This window comes from Carassius gibelio, chromosome B22, assembly GCF_023724105.1.
Source record: "Carassius gibelio isolate Cgi1373 ecotype wild population from Czech Republic chromosome B22, carGib1.2-hapl.c, whole genome shotgun sequence".
In the NCBI taxonomy this organism is placed as follows: Eukaryota; Metazoa; Chordata; class Actinopteri; order Cypriniformes; family Cyprinidae; genus Carassius; species Carassius gibelio.
In genome coordinates, this window is record NC_068417.1 from 5,173,115 (window position 1) to 5,196,098 (window position 22,984).

The 22,984-nt window shown below is 35.6% G+C and overlaps 1 protein-coding gene and 1 long non-coding RNA gene across 4 annotated transcripts in view; both read left to right on the forward strand.

The window, feature by feature from the left end:
- LOC127987694 (uncharacterized) overlaps positions 1–22,984 on the forward strand; it is a 2,462,016-nt gene that overhangs the window by 712,784 nt on the left and 1,726,248 nt on the right. The gene's annotated exons all lie outside the window — the stretch shown is intronic.
- LOC127987815 (uncharacterized) lies at positions 13,532–20,463 on the forward strand. Of its 3 annotated transcripts, none has more exons than XR_008161432.1 (3): positions 13,532–13,566; positions 14,155–14,265; positions 20,359–20,463. It is a non-coding gene; the product is annotated as an uncharacterized LOC127987815 (long non-coding RNA). The 3 variants fall into 3 exon arrangements; XR_008161433.1 differs by lacking the exon at positions 14,155–14,265 and adding an exon at positions 17,854–17,964; XR_008161431.1 differs by lacking the exons at positions 13,532–13,566; positions 14,155–14,265 and adding exons at positions 17,232–17,266; positions 17,854–17,964.

A 22,984-nucleotide genomic window follows, 5' to 3' on the forward strand; every position in this document is an offset into this window, starting at 1 on the left:
CTTGAGGGGTTTGTCAGTCTCTCAACAGTGACAAAAAGAGTATGAGTGTTATTTAAGTTACTGTTTATAAGGTCTGAGAAGAAAGTCTGTCTAGCTGTGGCTAGTTTCACATTAAAAGCATGAAGGCTGTCTTTATAGATGCTATCGTGAATTTCAAGTTTCTTCTTTTCTGCATTGTCTTTTCATCGTCTGAACTGCTGTTGATCTTCTCCAAACTGATTTCTGTCTGTTTGTTTTCTTACTGACTATTATTGGAGCAATATCATCAATAACATTCTTAACTTTTGAGTTGAAGGAATGAAGGAGAATATCAACAGAGTCTGCAGAAATGCTTGGTGTTAAAGATATCGCCTCCATAAATAGTTCACTTGTGTTCTCGTTAATGCATCTCCTTCTGACAGAGACAGATCTAGATTCAGTGGTAGCAGAGATCAATATATCAAAGAAAATACAGAAGTGATCAGATAGTGTTATGTCTTTAATAACAGTGGATGAAATGTTTAGACCCGTACTGATGATTAAGTCTGGAGTGTGTCCATCTTTGTGTGTGTGTCCATCACACGCTGAATCAGGTCGTATAACACTGATAAATGCATGTAATTCACTAAATATATCATGATCAAAGAACCTTTTGTGTTGGGATATATTTATATCTAATGTGGTTTGATCTGTTGTCTTGACAAACAGCTTCGACATCAGCATGTATATTATTAGATGAATGTGGTCCGTGTATCTTTTAGTAGTTTAAAGTCTTATTTTTTTTTCTTCTGCTTATATGAACTAAACATTTTTACTTCCACTCCACACAAAATGCCATATGAAAATATGAGAGAGCACACAGTTACAACAAGTGATCTGTTCTGGATCCATAAAGCAGTTGGAGAATCTGTGAAATCAGTCTGAGAGGAGAAACTATTTGATCAGACACGAAGAACAAACCGACTGAAGACAGTTACAGGAGAAACCAGAGTCAAAGACTCTCAGGATCTCAGGATCAAACACTGCTTTAAGACATTTTTAACATCTATATTTGGCTCAGCTTATTTCTGTTGAAAATGACAGCATTGATCTCCAGGAAGCTCAGAAGAGCTGATGATCTTGTGCATCAATGCTGAATAAATCGAGGGTTATTTAGCTGACAGGAGAGTTTGACTTCACTTTACTACAGAGCAGCCTCACATCAGCTCATCTGTCTCATCTCTCATTACTGATCCAGTTTGTCTCTTCATATTTGTGGACCCAAACCGCTCAAGATGTTTGACAGAGTTTGCTTCTGGTTGTGTTCGTGTTGTTGTTTGGATATTATTGGTCCCAGATTTACATTTCACACTGTTTACTTCAGTAAACCTTCACCTTAATCTGTGACAAACTCTGTTTGTGTTTGTTCTTCAGGTGTGTTTCTGATTCAGATGAAGTGAAGTCAGTGTCTGTGATGGAGGGAGATTCAGTCTCTCTACAGACTAACACTGAACTACAGACAAATGATGAGGTATTCTGGACATGTGGACACTCAGAGACTCGTACAGCTGAAATTGATAAAGACACTGGAAGATTCTCCACATGTGATGTTCTTGATGGAGATTCAGAGACAGACTGAAGCTGGATCATCAGACTGGATCTCTGATCATCACAAACACCAGAAACACAGACTCTGGACTTTATCAAGTGACCATCAGAAGTAGAAAAGAGACCATGTACAGATTCAGTGTCTCTGTTACTGTCTCTGGTGAGTCAGATTTACAGTGTTAGTTTTGCTGCTGGTCTTCATAATAATGATTCACAAATAATATATATATTTTTTAAATCACACACATTTATTTCTTCCCTGAATAGTAAAAAACATGTCACGTTTCTTGTCTTTTTCTGACTGATGGTGCCTTTTCAGCATCAACTGTATTTATTCATACTGAACATTTTATGGCAGACCTCTGCATGATGACAGGTTTTTAGCCGAAGCTATTCATCTGACGTGAATCTGATAAACTGTACACTTTTATTTCAGAGTTTCTGTCCTCAATGTTGTAGTTAAAGAGTTCACCCCAAATTAAAAATTAGCCCATGATTTACTCATTCTCAAGGCATCCTAAGTAAGAAAGTAATTTTAATTAATAAAGCACATTTACTTACATCACAAAAACAGACCAAAGAGCTGTACAATGAAAAACTAAAAAGACAATAAAAAACGTAGAATCAATAATCATAATTATATAAAACATTAATAAAAATAAAGCCTTCAATATCAGGGCACACAACACAGAAATAAAAAAAACAAACAGGAGTACCAGGTTAGAGAACAAGGAAGGCCAAGGAATAAATATTATTTTTTGACCTGGATTTGAATGCAGCAATGGAGGGGGAAGATCTAATATCACGGGGCAGTAACAGCAAAAGCTTTATCACCCCGCAATTTAAGCCCTGAGCGGCACAAGCAGGAGTCCTTTGTTTGAGGATCTCAGTGACCTTTGAACTGAGTGTGGCCGTACAAGGTTGTCATATGGGGCGGCAGTGGCTCAGTGTTTTTTTTTTACTTCAATAAAAAACAAGGATTAGTTTTTGTAAGGGTTGTGATGTCCACATGTTTTTGTTGAAGAAATTATAAAGGCTAGCATTTATATTGCAAAAAGGTTAATATTAACAGGTATTTGAATTGAATTAATTTAACGGAACATTGAAACTGTAAGAGAATATTAAGGCAATTGTGGCATTAAAACACCTTATTTACCTAATGTTATCAAAACCTAAATAAGTTTATTAGGATTATAAAAATATCTAAAAGTGATGCACGGGCCTCGGAATAGTGGCAATGTAAGTAGTAATTTAAATAATGGACAATTACGTCTGGAAACTATGAAACGATTTCTCAAATTTGATCATGTTTTATATTCGTTTTATCCACAGTCAGGGAAAGAGTTGGATTCAGCTTCAGCAGTTATGGATGCCAAGGTAAGACCAATGCAGGACTACTTAGTATCATTTTATAGAAATAAATGGTATCTTTTTTATTTTATTTGCAAATCTTTTATCCGTACAGATTCATTTTCAGATTAATCACTTTATTAAATGTAATTCATTTTACTTGTTAATGGTATATTATACGATTAAGACAAATCATAACTGCTGATTGTTTCTCTGAAAATGTAATTAAGATTATTTTTTTTATTTTTTTACATTGAATGATGTTTTTAATAGCTTTTTATCATTGTTTAAAGTCATATTCTTAGTCATGTCATATTCTTATATGAAAATAAGTTTAGCTTCAAATGTTAATTATACATTGGATTGGTTTCTTATTTATATATACAGAAGCTGGTCATATAATTATAATATCATCAAAAAGTTGATTTATTTCACTAATTCTATTCAAAAGTGAAACGTGTATATTATATTCATTCATTACACACAGACTGATATATTTCAAATGTTTATTTCTTTTAATTTTGATGATTATAACTGACAACTAAGGAAAATCCCGTACATTCATCTATTAACTGACATGAACTAACAATCATTTGTTTTAATGCATAAGTAAATGCTGAAATTAACATGAACTAAAATTAATAATGATAATTTCAGGAAGGTTTATTAAAAAACATTGATGTCTCAATATTAATCGAACCAATCTAATTCTTTTTTACTTATTTGTATGTCCCAAGGATCGATCGTCTCTTTACAGCTTATGAATGAACAGAACATTATAGCACATCTCTCGTCCATTAAAATACAATAGGCTTTGTGCTTTGTTACTTTTGATAAGAAACAGTCTCAGATTTCGACTTCTGTCCATCTTATTTTGAAATGTAACCAGTAAATCTGACTGTGATGCTCTCTATCTAATGCAGTGCTGATCACGCAGTGTGCCTCAGGTCAAGTGAAGCGGCAGCATGCAGCACTCTTGAAAGATCACGTCTTCCTCTGTTTTTAACACCAGTTACGGGCTACAGCGCCAAATAAACATGAATGAATGCCAAAGGGTCTGTAAACAGATACAGGACAATTTACTGACATGAATCCTGTCACATGTAATCGCTCAATCAGTGCTTCAGCCGTACTTCACAAACAGCTCGTCAACAAGATGTCATGTTTCTAATCAAATCCATATTCAGAGATCATGAACACTAATACAGTACACGTAGCAATGGCTTTTAAATATAATATAGGAAAAAGAGAAAGAATAGAGCAAGCTAGTGTTAGAGGTATTTTTATTGTATAATAAATAAAAAGAAAATGGATAGAATAAAGTGACTTTGTGCTTCTTTGGGATGAACAATCAAGCGACGTTCACTTGCAGAACGCAAGCTTCTAGAGGCACATAAGTCTGAAGTAATGAATTTAGGTAAATGGGTGCAGAGCCAGTGGTAGTTTTGTAGGAAAACATCAATGCCTTGAATAAAATTTTAAAATAAAATTTGAACCTTCAATATTGTAGTAGCAACTAAGCTGCTATGTACCACATGCACATAATATAATATAATATGATATGATATGATATGATATGATATAATATAAAATAAATATTTGTGTCCATACTCAGCCCTAATTCTAATCCTATAACAGTTTGTCAGTGAATGCGTCTCTTTGTCCAGTGAACTGTTGTACTTTAGGATAGTTGGTGAAATAATGGCAGTGAGCATTACTCAGGATGGGACTTTTTCATGGAGTGGATTTACAATTTCATTTCTTCCGGGAGGTTAATAAAGATGAGCTGACATAACAGATGCAGACCTGCTAGATCTGACTGACGAGGTTTTCTAATTCAACTCAATTCAGATTTGTATATACATATGTGTAGTGTATGTGTGTGTTACTCCTGGTTTTTATTTCGTTAGATTGAGACTGCAGACACTACAGCCTTGCTTGACCTTTCTGAAAGAATCGTAGCATGTAACGTGAAGAAAGGAAGACATTGTCAGCTGTAGTATCTGTGATTCTGTCAATCTGACTCTCCTCATTTCTCTTCAATCCACACATAAGGGTTAGATTTTTTTGGGACATTATACTCATTCGTAGACTCTCATCTGCAGCTTTTTACAGGTTTTCCATTGTCTTGAGAAAAAATGAAATATATGGTGAATTTTAAGTGTAATTTCCAGACCTGAAAATTTTTTTCGATAGTAAGTGTAATATTTTTTTATTCTACTTGAGCATTTTTATAGTGTTTAAACACCTATGATGTCTGTAAAATAATTTACAAATGCTTTTTCAATCTGACAGAGATTAATGTTCCATACTTAGCCTTTTGTTTCAAACAAGCACTTTTATTAAGTTAAAGATAATGTCACTTTTTCCTGGATGTATTATTTGGTGTAGTGCTGTTGTTCTGCATTCGTCTGTGTGAATCCTCTCAATGCTGCAGCAAATGTGCAGAGGATTGGAAATCTGTGACCTCCATCAAATAATGAAACAAAATCAGCCTTTATTTCAGCCGTTATTCGTTCCTGCTGACTTTACAAAAGTAAGTGTTGTTGCTTGCATTTTAGTTTTGTCATGATGTCTTTTGAGTCCGAGCAGAGAGGGCTTGTGGAAAAGACTGAAAATTTGGATCACTTCACACTTTTGAATATAAACTTGTTGTAGGAAACCTCTAAAACAATTTTAAAATAGTATATTAGGGGCACTTTAAAAATGTGAGGGATTGTCAGTCCAGGTTCAGATACTGTTAACACAAGTAAGGTTGCAGACATAGATGTGTGTGTTTTCTGCAGAAGAAGGGAGCAGCAGTAAGGAGAGCAGGGTTGAAGATGACAGCGAACAGATGGATAAAACAAACTGCACTAAAGGAGATGCAGAACAAGACAAGATCACCGTCAGCAGTTTCATGCAGTGGATTACTGCTCAGGGACATGTCTCCATTACTTCTGCACATTTGATCCTGACTGTCCGCTTCAATATGGTCAGCAGAGTTTCTGCTTGTCTCTAGTAAATGCATGTTCCTGTACTGTAACCTACACAGCAGCTAGAGACAAACACAGAGTTGCTCAGCATTATGAGCCGGCGGAGAGCAATAGCAGAGACTTTGGTCCTTCATGAGATCGATTCTTACTATAGTTTAATCACTATACTGTGGACCCTCTGTTATGCCGTTAATAATGTTAAAAGAATAACGGTGCAGTAGCTTTTGGATAATTAACTGTATTATTTTCAATTTTCTTTATTATTGATATGTATTACAACAAAAGCAGCCAAGATGGCTTCCAAATTGTTCCAAACTATATTCAGATGTGAAAAAACTGTACATCAATACACAGTAAGCTTCAAAGCAAAATAAATTCATTATGCTGTTCAGTCTTAATGCTTTGTGTTTGTGCTTTGCTTTTTGAACCTAAATTGATTTAATTGTTTTGTTTTAAATTATAAAATACAAGCCAAAAGTGAAAAGGCAGTCAAAATGCTTTTCTTATTTTAAATGTATATATGTTATGTATATGTTAAAATACCTTATCAATCTGTGATTCGTGTCGATGTGCACAAGAGAAAAGGTTGCTCGAACGGAGTACGTCCTCTAAAAGATGTCTTTTCAGAATTTGCTGCAGAATAGAGGGACAAAATGTGCTTAAACTGATTAACATTAGATATTAAACAATTATAAAGTAATTTTAATCATCTAACTTTTTTGTAAACATTAGAAAAATTTTAAAGTAGTATAAATGAGTACACCTGATCACATCTGAACATATAAAAAAGTAAAAAATCCCCCACCTGGGGTGCATTCTTGTAATTGGCTAAAACAAGGGAGATATCTGATTGGTTGCAGATCATTCCCTGTTAAAAAAAGGCATTTGTGTGTCGAGCCAAGTCAGGGGAGTCTCAAAATTCACACACAAATGCAGTGAAGTTCACAGACCGCATGTAGTTTGTAAATCAAGATATATGTGTGTGTGCATCAGAAATACATTTCTGAATCTTGTCCTGTGGATTTGTGAATCTTGAGTGCATTTGTAAATGTTGTTTGCATTTCTGAATTGTGTGTGTATTTCTGAATTTTTTGTGCATTTCTGAATTTTGTATGCATTTGTGAATCTTCTGTGCTTTTTACATTTTGTGTGTGCATTTGTGAATTTTGTGCGCATTTGTGTATCCTGTGTGTGTATTTATGAATCATGTGTGTGCATGTATGAATCCTGTGTGTGCATATGTGAATGTAGTGTGTGCATTTATCTTTATTGAGACTCTTTTGGCTCCATATTATGCTGACAATATATTAAACTGACAAAGAGTGATAACAAAAAGCTTACACAACAACTCTTTAGAATTATAGCAACAACTATTTAATGGACACTTTTCACATTTCTGTAGTTGTCAGAACTGATATAATTTTGTCTGGGTAAACATAGATACTGTTTAGTGGAAGTATAACGTTAGTGGTAATGTAGTGAGATATAAATATGTGTTCTCATTTTCCCCAGCAGCTACAGCTCCATAATTATTATTATTATTTGTTGTGGATTCTTCTGAAAAAGATTATTTATAGCACTTATCTTATCCACTTCTCTTGTGTTTTTCTGATTCTGATGCAGGATTTTGAGGACAGTGATAAAAACAGGAATATGAAGATGAGCTCAAAATATTAGAAAATAAATTACATTGAGAGTAAATAAGACACCTGCGATATTTGTCATTTAAACTTAAATTACATTAAAACTGTGTTATAAATGTTGAATAAGAGTACAGAAAGACAGTAAATAATGAAGAAGACTAAATTCATTATTCTGTCTAATATTCCCTTAAATGTAGGGTTTTAAATACATAAATTATAACTAAATATTTGATTGTAAAATGATAATAATGTTAATTTCAGCTGTAAATAAGCTTTTTCAAACCCATAAGTTTATGAGTTACAGTCTCAGTTTTTCTCTTTTAATAGACATCAGATTCAAATCTATTTAAATCTTAAATGACAGATTGTGAAAAGCACATAAATCTACATCACAGTGACCTGTAAAACTGAACAGAGATGATAAATAAAGAAAATAAGATGAAAATAACTGGGCATTTTCTATTTGTATGTAGAAACTGAAAGTTCAATATCATTAATTGAGTTCTGAACTAATTCAATGAATCATACATTTCATATATCTTAATTATTCATCATAACCTACAGAATAACTGAATAAATCATTCAATCTGAATTCAGACTATTTCTGTAATGAAATAAATGAAAATATAATTCTGTTATACAGCATATAATAATTACCTTTCAGATTGATATGTTTACCTTTGATTTTTTGATATGATTTATCTGTCATTATTTATTAACCCTTCAGAGTAGTCAAATGTAGCAGAAGGAGGTGAATGGAGCAGATTGAGAGGGAGAATGTGAAGAAACAGCAGGTGGCGCTAGTGCACTGTTTTAGTTTGGGATCTGCTGTTAGAAGGAAGAAGAAGGAGAAAGCAGGTGTGTTTGTGCTTCACATTCCTGTCCAGTTGGTGGCGCTGATGCACGAGATCTGTTGTTAACTTTTTTTTTTTTTTATGCATATGCATATGCAACAGTAAATAAATAAAACAAAACAAAAACTTTAACAAAATAAATTAAAAATATTAAATAAATGAATCGTTTTACAAGCTTTGAGATTCTTAGAAGATGAAATAGTTTGAATATACTGTTGAGCCTCTTTTTCAAAAACAATATATAAAGGATTTTGACGATTGAATTTACTACGGTGAATGTGAAATTTTGCAAGAAGTAATAATAGGTTAATAATAAAATATTCCTTAATTTTATCTTTTGGTATTTTAAAGAAGCCAAACAGTACATCCTTAAAAAGCAGAGAGAAACCATGGAGCACACTGCGATTGACAACACTACAGAATTCAATCCAAAATTGCTGTGTGTGAGGACAATCCCAAAATACATTTACATCCGTTTCATTAGGGTCACCACAAAAACAACAGCTTGTATCGATGTCTGATTTAAATCTTTTCAAAAACACTTTAGTTGGGTAAAATCTGTGTAATAATTTGAATGAGATCTCTCTAACCTTGTTTGTTATTATGTATTTCGAAGACAGATTCCACACTTTTTTCCAATCAATATGATCAACCACATTCCTCCAATAAAACACAACATAAGGAGTTGTTACAAGCTCCTTTTGAAAAAGTGATCTAATCTTAAAGTTACGTGATGAAGAAGGTGACAGAAAGCATAGTTTTCCTACTGGGATTTCAAATGGGTCTAAAGAAATAGATAAAGTGCTGGATGATCTAACAGAGTCCCTTAAAAGCATTACAGCTCCTTTAGGAATAGCATCCATGACAATGGAAAATTCTTTGGGAGTTACTCGAAAATTAAATTTACATAAAAATTCTTCGTAACTTAAAAGAAGACCTTCTGAGTTAAATAACTGGGAAACAATCAGAACGTTTTTCTCAAACCAACTACTAAAAAACAAAGATTTTCTCTTATATACAATGTCTTGATTGTTCCAAATGAAGTACCGGTGAGGGGAGAAATTGTGCTTAAAGATTAATGACCATGCAAGTAATGCCTGTTTGTGAAATTTAGATAAACTGTAAGGGATTCTAGCAATATTATAATTACAGATCAATAGGAAAGGGAGACCACCTAATTTGGAAAATAGTAATTGGGGATAAAATTCCAGATTGAGTTTGGGTTACACAGAAACTGTCTAATCCAATTAATTTTGAAAGTGTTGTTCAAAGAAGAGAAATCAAGGAAATTCAACCCACCATGCTCATACGTGTTCATTAATACAGACTTCTTAATATAATGGATTTTGTTTTTCCAAACAAAATTAAACAGGATTTTATCAACTGATTTACAAATTTTGTTGTCCACATATAGAGAGAGTGCAGAGTATGTTAGTCTGGAGATGCCCTCCGCCTTAGCAAGCAGTATTCTGCCTCTCAAGCTCAAGTCTCTCTGCAACCATGCATTGAATCTTCTTTGGGCTTTTATTATAACCGGATCAAAATTCAATGTACATCTTTTATCCTGATTTTTAGTTATCATAATGCCTAAATATGTAATCTCGGATTTAACTGGAATATTATAAATAGTGAGTGCTGTACAATCTTTAATAGACATTAGTTCACATTTACTTATGTTTAGATTAAGGCCTGAAGCTTCAGAGAACAGTTTTATATAATTAATGGCTATAGGGATTTGGGAAGCATCTCTCAAAAATAAGGTGGTGTCATCTGCTAAGTGACTTATAAATATTTCTCGATCTGTTACACGGATACCCTGAGTACCACTTTCACATACAAAAGTTGACAGTAGCTGGACACAAAGAAGAAATAAATAGGGAGAAAGGGGACAACCTTGTCTCACTCCTCTGGATAAACTAAACCTTGGTGAAGTGCCATTCTTTAATTTAATCGAAGCACTTCCATTATTGTAAAGGGTTTTATTTACTCTGCAAAACATGTCCCCAAAACCAAATGTATCTAATGAATTAATAATAAATTGGTGCTCTAAAGAATCAAAAGCCTTATAGAAATCTAAGAAAAGAATGAAGCTGTCCTCCTGAATCAAGTCTGAATAATCTAATAAATCAAGAATCAACCTTATATTGTTAACAATGTGTCTTTTGTTCAAGAAACCAGATTGTGTCTCATCTATAACAGAGCCCAATACAGATTTAAGTCTTTTAGCAAACATAATAGCTAAAATTTTATAATCACTGTTAAGCAGAGAAATGGGTCGCCAATTGTCAATTAAGAGTAAATCTTTTTTAGGCTTTAGAATTAAAGTAATTAAGCCTTGAGTGAGAGTCGGGGGGAGAGCCTCATTCTGTATGCTTTCTTCAAAAACCTTAAGTAAAAAAGGAGACAATTCTTTAGAGAACTGTTTATAAAAATCTGCGGTAAGCCCGTCCATTCCAGGAGATTTATTGTTTTTAAGTTCTAGAATTGAGTTACTAACTTCAGATAAAGTAATTTCACTATCACAGAGATTTCTGTCATCGCTTGAGATAGTCTTACAATCTTTAACAGACTCCAGAAAAGTATGGGCTGCCTCTTCCGAAAAGGTTTTTTTATACAGATTACAGTAAAATTTAGCACAGAAATGTGCAATTGACTGAGGATTATTAGTGACTGTCCCCTCAATATTGAGAGTTTCAATTAGTGAAGTACTTACGCGATTCTTTTCTAATCTGAAAAAATATGCTGTGTTACATTCTCCCTCCTCCAGCCATTTTTGTCTAGATCTAATATAAGCACCCTGTGCCCTATAAGTGTACATCTCATCTAATTTAGACTGCAGGTCAGCATACTCAAGCTTATCAGATTCAGAAAAAAACTCTGGGGGTTTAGAAGAAAGTATTGCAATTTTAGACACCACCTTATTTTCTTCTGCTCTCTTAAGTTTAGCTAAATTACTACCAAATTTTCTAAAGTATTTACTAATTTCAAACTTTAACAGCTCCCACTGGCTACAATATGAATCTAACACTAAAGCTTTTTTCCAGTACTGCTCAATCAATAATGTAATATTCTTCTTGACATCTTCAAAATGGAGTAGAGAATTGTTCAGTTTCCAGTAAGAAGGAGATGAGTTGAAATCAAGGGATACAGAGAGACAAAGCCTAAGAGAAACTGCGCTGTGATCTGTAAGAGGTGTAGCATGAATGCTGACTGGTTTACAACTATTCCTTAGGCTTTGAGAAATGAGCCAGTAATCTATTCGGGACTGCTTAGAACGGTCCTTGCTGCTCCACGTATAGAGTCTCTGCTGTGGATACATTTCTCTCCATATATCAACAACACAAAAACGCAACATGAAATTATACATAATGGTACCTAAAGAAGCAGCTCTTGGGGGAAACCTATCTAAATCACTGTTTAAAACCATATTGAAATCCTCACCTAAAATAAGAACAGCATCGGGGTATTTCTTTAACCAGTGCTGTATATTTTCACTGATATTGTCCATTAAAGTAGTATTTTCTATAGAAGAATTGTACCCATAAACATTTAATAACACTGAGATGGTCTGACCAAGTGAAATAACTAATAGAAGAAAATGACCCTTTGGATCACTGTCAACGTGTAGAATCTCACCAGCAAACTTATTTTTTTAAATGGTGACACCTGCTGATCGCTCTGTGCCGTGCGACATCCATACATCACTGCCCCACTGGGACTTCCAAAATTTAACATCGTCCTTTGTAGAATGGGTTTTTTGAAAAAAGCAAAAGTCTGATCCATGGTTTTTAACAAACAAAAAGAGGGCTTTCCGCTTCACATTGTTTCTTAGACCCCTGGCATTAAGAGAAATGAACGATATTGACATTGAAAAAACGAACAGCAATGAACAGCTGTTAACACGAATCAAAACAAAGGCAAAAAGTCAAAACTGACCGATAGATGAGAAAAAAGCTGAGATTAACAGAGCTTAACTGACCAACTTAAAGGTCCAGCTGTAGTAGGACGATAGATTAAACGCCATAGTGACAGTTAACAGTAATCCTTTTACAAAAGAGTACACGATCCTCATGATGGAACTCACAAGGATATCTCCACACCGTCAATAAACGCATGCGCTCCGACGTAATAAGCCATTCTTCCAGCAGCCCTCGCCTCTCTCACTCTCGGCCACAAGCTCTTCCGTCTCTCCCGGTCCAGCGAAGTCAGATCCTCTGCGAAGCGCAGGTTGTTGTCTTTGAGAAACTGGGAATTCTTGGCAGCTTTCCATAAGGCATCGCGGATAACCCGTGAGGAGAACTGCATGATAACGGCGCGAGGTTTTGTGTTGTCACCTCTCCTCCCTAAACGATGCACAGTGTCAACAACATCAGGGTACTTGCTCTTGGCCTCGGGATAAGTCTCACTGCAGATTCGAATGACCTCGGATCTGATGTCTTCTTTGAATGTCTCAGGCACTCCAAACAATCTCAAATTCCCCCTGCGAGAGTATCTCTCCAGGTCAGAAATGCGTGTTTCCCAGGCGCTCGTGAGATGTTCTTGATCTTTAAGCCTAGAATCTACATTTTTCACATTAGTTTTTAGATCTTGTACTTCGGCACACACAAAGTCTACCGTTTTCTTCAGCCCTTCTATCTTTAGAGCATTGACACTAATCATTCCTTTCAGTGCGTCAAACTGAGTATTGATCAATGAGGAGAGTGTAGAAATGATGGCAGAGTCGGCCTGTTCGTTTGGACTTGAAGATTTACCTTTTTTATTAGCAGGTGGCTTGCTAGGAGTGACAGGGAGTGAAGTCACGCAGAGAACATCTAGCTCGTTTACAGCAGGAAAAGCATAATCGTGGACATCCATGATGTCGCTAGTGTCTGATCGCTCTTTGCGTTCATCAAATGGCATATTAATGCTCTCAGTTGAATGTACTAAAATATAATCAAGCAAATGTAACAAACAAACAAACAAAAAAAAAAAAACGTTAATACAGCTATACGATATTAGTGTGTAAAGTTTGGTCAGGAGCTCTGAAAACTTCAACTTAACAAGCCGCCATCTTGGACCTCTCCGACAAACATCAATCGTGAAGATCGCACAGGTGTTTAACAGCGATCACAAACCGGAAGTGTTTGAAAGACTTCTGGATTGTGTTCCTGCAGCACAAGATCGTCTGAACTACTGCAAGTAAGTCTGAATACTTTCACCATTACACTTATTTAGGAGAATGATGAACGCGTTTCAGAGCTGGACGAAGCGGGATTTGTTCAGTTAGAACTTATACCTGTCTATCGACGAAGAAATTAACCACAGAGAAACAGAGAGATATTAATAAAACAAACCGTTTAAAGACGATGAATGTTAAAACATTTTTACAAGTCTGTAAAAATATCTGTAAAAAAAAAAATAGACTATCAGTCAGAATAATTCTAAAAGTGTTATTTCATTTCCTCCTTTTTTGTATTTTAAGACGCGAGACCGAAAGTGTTCTGTGATCAAACCAAACCTGTTCTTCTGGACAGACAGGTAGATAGACACGAGCAAAACAAATCTTCCTTTTACACTTTTTTAATGATCCGAAGCTTAATATATAATAAAGACATGTGAATGTGAGATGTTGTGAGTGATCTGAAGAGATTATTACATGGCAGTATATGTGTAGCAGATTTTATTTGTATATTGATTGCTTGATAACTCAGAGATTCAGCACTAGTTCTTTTCTTCATCATTTGTTCCTCTGAACTCTCATGATCTTGATCTCATTGTCATGTCCAGGTCATGATGAGCATCTGATCGTCTTCAGAGACACAAAGATCTCAGTGTTGAGCTGTTCATCTGCAGTCTGTCAGAGAAGAGAGGAAAGATGAGTCTCTCACACAAACAGAGGTAAGACTGAGTCGGCTTTCACAGAAGAAACAACACTTTTCAACAAGCAGTGTTTTCTCTCACTATTGTCATGTCTAATGATTTGCAGAACAGAGCAGAACTTCCTCTAAATGTGTTTAGATTGTCTCGGGTTAAAAACAGCTTGAAACTTGTTAAATGTCTAATATACAGGAATATTTAAATCCTGTACAACCCCAGAATTAAAATGTTTTACACTTTACTTTCAGTTTGCACATTTAGTGGATAGAAAATGTAAATAATATGGTAACTTAAGCAAGTCAAAATAATCATTGCAAACTGAAGTATCATTTGCTGTAAAGTGTTAAATGAACTAAAATGAGTAATAATTTCTTGTGGGTCAAGTGGTAGAGCATTGTGTTAGCAGCGCAAGGTTGTGGGCTCAATTCCCAGGGAACACATGTTAGAAGAAAATGTGAGCCCGAATCCAGTCTTTTTTTTTTATGACTATACTGGAGCGCTCTTTGCCCCATAGCATTGAATGGCTCAAATATTATGGATAGGCCTATAAATATAATATTAAGGTTAGATAATCCACAAACGAATTTCAGAAGGAACCTTAGTGATTTGACTCTGGAGACAGATCTGTAATTATTTAACACAATATGCTGAATGTCTAAATTTCTCCTTGTATAGCAAGTCTGTCTGTGATGCGCATCATTGCATTAATAAAACAGGTACTAATACTACAGCAATAAAGATAATGTATAGCAGTCAGAACATTGTTTATTTTTTAGCTCTGGAAAGATACTGTTTGTATTCAGTTTCTTCACTTTAATCTCTCTCATTCTTTCATTTCAAATTAATAAAAAATAGCATCAATGTGTAATGTGTCTTTATGATGTTATGAGAGGCAATATCCAGTGAATTTCCAAATCTGAACCAACAGAATCTGCACACAGAATCTGAACTGTCACTAAGGTTTTCAGATCAGACCTTTTACTTTATTTGACAAATATTATATAGAACACAAAGTTTGTTGTGTCTGTTTGTAAGGATCTACAATTTGACCAAAAATGGCTACACTTGAGTGATGAAATGAATTTGTATCAAAAACATCATATTCGGGACTGCTTAGAACGGTCCTTGCTGCTCCACGTATAGAGTCTCTGCTGTGGATACATTTCTCTCCATATATCAACAACACAAAAACGCAACATGAAATTATACATAATGGTACCTAAAGAAGCAGCTCTTGGGGGAAACCTATCTAAATCACTGTTTAAAACCATATTGAAATCCTCACCTAAAATAAGAACAGCATCGGGGTATTTCTTTAACCAGTGCTGTATATTTTCACTGATATTGTCCATTAAAGTAGTATTTTCTATAGAAGAATTGTACCCATAAACATTTAATAACACTGAGATGGTCTGACCAAGTGAAATAACTAATAGAAGAAAATGACCCTTTGGATCACTGTCAACGTGTAGAATCTCACCAGCAAACTTATTTTTTTAAATGGTGACACCTGCTGATCGCTCTGTGCCGTGCGACATCCATACATCACTGCCCCACTGGGACTTCCAAAATTTAACATCGTCCTTTGTAGAATGGGTTTTTTGAAAAAAGCAAAAGTCTGATCCATGGTTTTTAACAAACAAAAAGAGGGCTTTCCGCTTCACATTGTTTCTTAGACCCCTGGCATTAAGAGAAATGAACGATATTGACATTGAAAAAACGAACAGCAATGAACAGCTGTTAACACGAATCAAAACAAAGGCAAAAAGTCAAAACTGACCGATAGATGAGAAAAAAGCTGAGATTAACAGAGCTTAACTGACCAACTTAAAGGTCCAGCTGTAGTAGGACGATAGATTAAACGCCATAGTGACAGTTAACAGTAATCCTTTTACAAAAGAGTACACGATCCTCATGATGGAACTCACAAGGATATCTCCACACCGTCAATAAACGCATGCGCTCCGACGTAATAAGCCATTCTTCCAGCAGCCCTCGCCTCTCTCACTCTCGGCCACAAGCTCTTCCGTCTCTCCCGGTCCAGCGAAGTCAGATCCTCTGCGAAGCGCAGGTTGTTGTCTTTGAGAAACTGGGAATTCTTGGCAGCTTTCCATAAGGCATCGCGGATAACCCGTGAGGAGAACTGCATGATAACGGCGCGAGGTTTTGTGTTGTCACCTCTCCTCCCTAAACGATGCACAGTGTCAACAACATCAGGGTACTTGCTCTTGGCCTCGGGATAAGTCTCACTGCAGATTCGAATGACCTCGGATCTGATGTCTTCTTTGAATGTCTCAGGCACTCCAAACAATCTCAAATTCCCCCTGCGAGAGTATCTCTCCAGGTCAGAAATGCGTGTTTCCCAGGCGCTCGTGAGATGTTCTTGATCTTTAAGCCTAGAATCTACATTTTTCACATTAGTTTTTAGATCTTGTACTTCGGCACACACAAAGTCTACCGTTTTCTTCAGCCCTTCTATCTTTAGAGCATTGACACTAATCATTCCTTTCAGTGCGTCAAACTGAGTATTGATCAATGAGGAGAGTGTAGAAATGATGGCAGAGTCGGCCTGTTCGTTTGGACTTGAAGATTTACCTTTTTTATTAGCAGGTGGCTTGCTAGGAGTGACAGGGAGTGAAGTCACGCAGAGAACATCTAGCTCGTTTACAGCAGGAAAAGCATAATCGTGGACATCCATGATGTCGCTAGTGTCTGATCGCTCTTTGCGTTCATCAAATGGCATATTAATGCTCTCAGTTGAATGTACTAAAATATAATCAAGCAAATGTAACAAACAAACAAACAAAAAAAAAAAAACGTTAATACAGCTATACGATATTAGTGTGTAAAGTTTGGTCAGGAGCTCTGAAAACTTCAACTTAACAAGCCGCCATCTTGGACCTCTCCGACAAACATCAATCTTGAAGATCGCACAGGTGTTTAACAGCGATCACAAACCGGAAGTGTTTGAAAGACTTCTGGATTGTGTTCCTGCAGCACAAGATCGTCTGAACTACTGCAAGTAAGTCTGAATACTTTCACCATTACACTTATTTAGGAGAATGATGAACGCGTTTCAGAGCTGGACGAAGCGGGATTTGTTCAGTTAGAACTTATACCTGTCTATCGACGAAGAAATTAACCACAGAGAAACAGAGAGATATTAATAAAACAAACCGTTTAAAGACGATGAATGTTAAAACATTTTTACAAGTCTGTAAAAATATCTGTAAAAAAAAAATAGACTATCAGTCAGAATAATTCTAAAAGTGTTATTTCATTTCCTCCTTTTTTGTATTTTAAGACGCGAGACCGAAAGTGTTCTGTGATCAAACCAAACCTGTTCTTCTGGACAGACAGGTAGATAGACACGAGCAAAACAAATCTTCCTTTTACACTTTTTTAATGATCCGAAGCTTAATATATAATAAAGACATGTGAATGTGAGATGTTGTGAGTGATCTGAAGAGATTATTACATGGCAGTATATGTGTAGCAGATTTTATTTGTATATTGATTGCTTGATAACTCAGAGATTCAGCACTAGTTCTTTTCTTCATCATTTGTTCCTCTGAACTCTCATGATCTTGATCTCATTGTCATGTCCAGGTCATGATGAGCATCTGATCGTCTTCAGAGACACAAAGATCTCAGTGTTGAGCTGTTCATCTGCAGTCTGTCAGAGAAGAGAGGAAAGATGAGTCTCTCACACAAACAGAGGTAAGACTGAGTCGGCTTTCACAGAAGAAACAACACTTTTCAACAAGCAGTGTTTTCTCTCACTATTGTCATGTCTAATGATTTGCAGAACAGAGCAGAACTTCCTCTAAATGTGTTTAGATTGTCTCGGGTTAAAAACAGCTTGAAACTTGTTAAATGTCTAATATACAGGAATATTTAAATCCTGTACAACCCCAGAATTAAAATGTTTTACACTTTACTTTCAGTTTGCACATTTAGTGGATAGAAAATGTAAATAATATGGTAACTTAAGCAAGTCAAAATAATCATTGCAAACTGAAGTATCATTTGCTGTAAAGTGTTAAATGAACTAAAATGAGTAATAATTTCTTGTGGGTCAAGTGGTAGAGCATTGTGTTAGCAGCGCAAGGTTGTGGGCTCAATTCCCAGGGAACACATGTTAGAAGAAAATGTGAGCCCGAATCCAGTCTTTTTTTTTTTATGACTATACTGGAGCGCTCTTTGCCCCATAGCATTGAATGGCTCAAATATTATGGATAGGCCTATAAATATAATATTAAGGTTAGATAATCCACAAACGAATTTCAGAAGGAACCTTAGTGATTTGACTCTGGAGACAGATCTGTAATTATTTAACACAATATGCTGAATGTCTAAATTTCTCCTTGTATAGCAAGTCTGTCTGTGATGCGCATCATTGCATTAATAAAACAGGTACTAATACTACAGCAATAAAGATAATGTATAGCAGTCAGAACATTGTTTATTTTTTAGCTCTGGAAAGATACTGTTTGTATTCAGTTTCTTCACTTTAATCTCTCTCATTCTTTCATTTCAAATTAATAAAAAATAGCATCAATGTGTAATGTGTCTTTATGATGTTATGAGAGGCAATATCCAGTGAATTTCCAAATCTGAACCAACAGAATCTGCACACAGAATCTGAACTGTCACTAAGGTTTTCAGATCAGACCTTTTACTTTATTTGACAAATATTATATAGAACACAAAGTTTGTTGTGTCTGTTTGTAAGGATCTACAATTTGACCAAAAATGGCTACACTTGAGTGATGAAATGAATTTGTATCAAAAACATCATTAAATGTTCACTTTGCTGGAGAACAGGTTTGTAAACCGGCTCAAACCCAGGCATGCATTACTACTGTGGTATATTTATTAATCACACAGACTGATGTTTTTTTCATAGCATGTTCAACATATGTAACACTGCACAGCCCTGGAGTCTCATTTATAAAACTCTCCATAGATTTCATCCTAAAATTTTACGTAGGCACAAAAGCTAGATTTTGCCCAAATGTTTTCAGATTTATAAAACCATGCGCACCCCAGAACCTGAACAAATATCTCTTTATAAATCCCAGTCAGGGGAAGATTGTGCGTACGTGTAATCCAGCAGTGTCCACCATAATATAGAAGTAAGTGGACATCATCGATCGTTGTTCTCGCTAAAATACTTCTCATAACATGTGATCTGACTCTGTAGTTTAGTTTAAAGATTAATTATTGAGCACCTATAGCACTCCTTGCTTAAATAAAAATAACATGTCACAAGAAAATGGTTTATTGTAAACGAAATTGTGCAATTTTGTTGTTTGTAAAATTATGTAGGCCTAATTTCAGTGTTAATCTCTTTTAATGCGAAAACATCCCGTTTGACTATAAAACTCTGTCATTTGTTTTAGATGAAAGGTTTATGTGGTCTTGAAGTATGATGAAGATGAATCTGATTTTGATTAGTTGGTTGATATAATGGAAGGGCCACATCAGAAATGTCTGTGCTGAGAAAGTGAATGATGCTGAAGCTGTAAATAATGAAAGGATGGGTGAGTGTTGAAGCTGGGGTCTCTGTCACTTATTGCTAGAGAAGATATAAATGAAGAAGGTGAGAGAAGTGAGATGACTGAGACTGAGGAGACTGAAGCTGAATGTGGAACAATGGTAGAAATGAAGCTTGTGTGTTACATGAGGATGATACTCTACTGTGATGGAAGGGGACTTATACTCTACTCTTTTTGCATTGCAGTATATATTGTAGTTTCTTTTAAGAATTTATGAAATTGTATTTGTTGAGTAAATGAATAATGCTGTAAATAATGAAAGGATGGATGAGTGTTGAAGCTGGGCTCAGTGCTAATATTGCTAGAGAAGATATAAACGAGGAAGGTGAGATGACTGAGGAGAATGAATGTGGCACAATGTTAGAAATGAAGCTTGTGTGTTACATGAGGATGCAACTGATGTGACAGAAGAGAGCTTGGACTCTACTGTGATGGAGAGAACTTATACTTTTCTCTTTTACGTTGCGATATATATTGTATTTTCTTTTTTTTTTTTGAAATTGATTGTATCAAAGCTTTAAAAACATTACCACTCTCTTCTTTGTGTCATTAGTGTAAGATCAGACTCGCATGTGTCCAGCTCTGTGTCTGTGAAGAGTGACTGGTCAAAACATGAACCACTGAAGTTCAGTAAAGAAACCCCATCAACTACTGAAAGGTATTTCATGTGTTTTGTATTATGGCACTAGCTAATTTCTCCACTGGGATATTTGTGATAGAAATTAAATAAAACAATAGATCGCAGAACAATATCTGCTTTCCTTTTTAATGAAGTCAGTCTGGAGCTTCTTTCCAGTAATACAGTTACACAAGCAGCAGCAAGAAGGAATAAATTCCCCATAGAGACATGAATATGTCCTTCCATCTTTCTGTTATTAGTGTCAATCGTTTTTTCCTTATAGGACAGAAAAACTTACATTTGTACTTGAGTAGAACCTTCTCTTTAAAATAATTAACTTATAACTGCAGCATTAACAGCTGAAGTTTGCTCTTTGTGTTTGATTATAAAAATAAAGATTTGTCTAATATATTGCCTTAACCACATTTAATTTTATTCACCATTTTGACAGGCTGCAAAATGAGACATTAGACTCAGACTTCCAGATTAACAGGAACCACAAGAATTTCACAGACAATCTCCTAGGAATCTTCCAGGTGAAAAGAATATTTAATGATTATACTTGTAACAAATAAATTTGTTATTGGACAATGTTTGTTGTTTCTTTTACAAATATTTTTAGTTATGGATCATATATTTTGGACCAAATTAATGTGGATTTGGTTTAATTGTTCTTTTGCCTCTGTTTTTTGTTCTTTGTTTGTAGGATCTTGAGAAGAAAATAATCACATTTCTAAGAAATGAATTGGACATGTATAAGAACATATTACAAAAAGAGGACATGCAGTACTTTGTGAAGGACTTTAATGAGAACAGATGCAGTATGAAAGAAGCAGCTCTTGATCTTACGCTCTACTTCCTGAGAGAGATGAAGCAAGATGAAGCTGCTGATACTCTAGAAGGTAAGAGACTCCCGTGCTGTGTCAATTAATAATTTTATTTATAATAATTTTAATAATTCCTTTAGTCTTCCACATTCTGTTCTGAACATAAACCCAGGGACTAAACAATCTTTTATTTCTATGTTTAGATGAACTGTTCTTCATTCATCAGCTAAAGTGTAGCCTAAAGAAGAAGTATCAATGTGTGTTTGAAGGAATTGCAAAGCAAGGAGACTCTACACTTCTGAAGAACATCTACACAGATCTCTATATCACTCAGGGTTGTAGTGAACAGGTCAATACTGAACATGAGGTGAGACAGATTGAAGTTGCTTCCAGACGTCATGAATCACAGGAGATACAGGTTGAGTGCAAACATTTGTTTGAAGCACCTGAACAAGACAAGCAGATCAGAACTGTACTGACAAAAGGAGTTGCTGGCATCGGAAAATCAGTCTCTGTGCAGAAGTTTGTTCTGGATTGGGCCGAAGGAAAAGAAAATCAAGATATCAGCTTCATATTTCCTCTTCCATTTAGAGAGATGAACTTAAAGGAGAAAGAAAAACTAAGTTTGATGGACCTTATAACTCAGTTTTTCCCAGAGACAAAAGGACTGAACCTCACAAGAAGAAATCAATTCAAAGTCTTGTTCATTCTTGATGGTTTGGATGAATGTCGTCTTCCTGTAAACTTTAAGGATAATGAGACGTGGTCTGATGTTTCATCACCAGCCTCTCTGGATGTTCTCCTGACGAACCTCATCAAGGGAAATCTGCTTCCTTCTGCTCTCATCTGGATCACCAGCAGACCAGCAGCTGCCAGTAAGATTCCTCCTGACTGTATCGACCGACTGACAGAGATACGAGGATTCAATGATGCACAAAAGGAGGAGTACTTCAGAAAAAGATTCACGGATGAGAATCAGGCCAAAGAAATCATTGATAATGTTAAACAATCAAAGAGTCTCTTTATCATGTGCCACATCCCAGTCTTCTGCTGGATTTCAGCCACTGTTCTCCAGAACATTTTAGAGGAGAAAAGATATAATGTTGTGAAAAACAATCAGGCTGATGATGTCTCCAAAACACTTCAGGAGTCAAATACTGAAGACACTCCTAAGACTCTGACACAAATGTACACACACTTCCTCAGATTTCAGATCCAACAGAGCAGACGAAAGTATGATGGAGAACATACACCGGATGTTTCCTGGGATAAAGATGCCATCTTTTCACTGGGGAAACTGGCATTTGATCAGCTGGAAAGAAACAATGTGATCTTCTATGACACAGATCTGGAAGCCTGTGGTATTGACGTCTATAAGGCATCAGTGTACTCAGGCATGTGTACCCAGATCTTTAAGGAGGAAACAGGGATCACTCTTGGTACCATGTACTGCTTCGTTCACTTGAGCATTCAAGAGTTTATTGCAGCCCTTTATGCACATCTATTTCTAGACATAAAGAAGAAAAGTATATTTGTTCATGAGTCTACAAAATGGAAATATAAAAGTAAAAACATGATTGATTTGCTCAAGACTGCAGTGGACAAGGCACTAGAGAGTGATAATGGACACCTGGATCTTTTTCTTCGATTCCTCCTTGGTTTGTCACTCCAGTCCAATCAGAGACTCTTACAGGGTCTGTTGACACAGAAAAATAGAAATGAGCAGGGCAAAA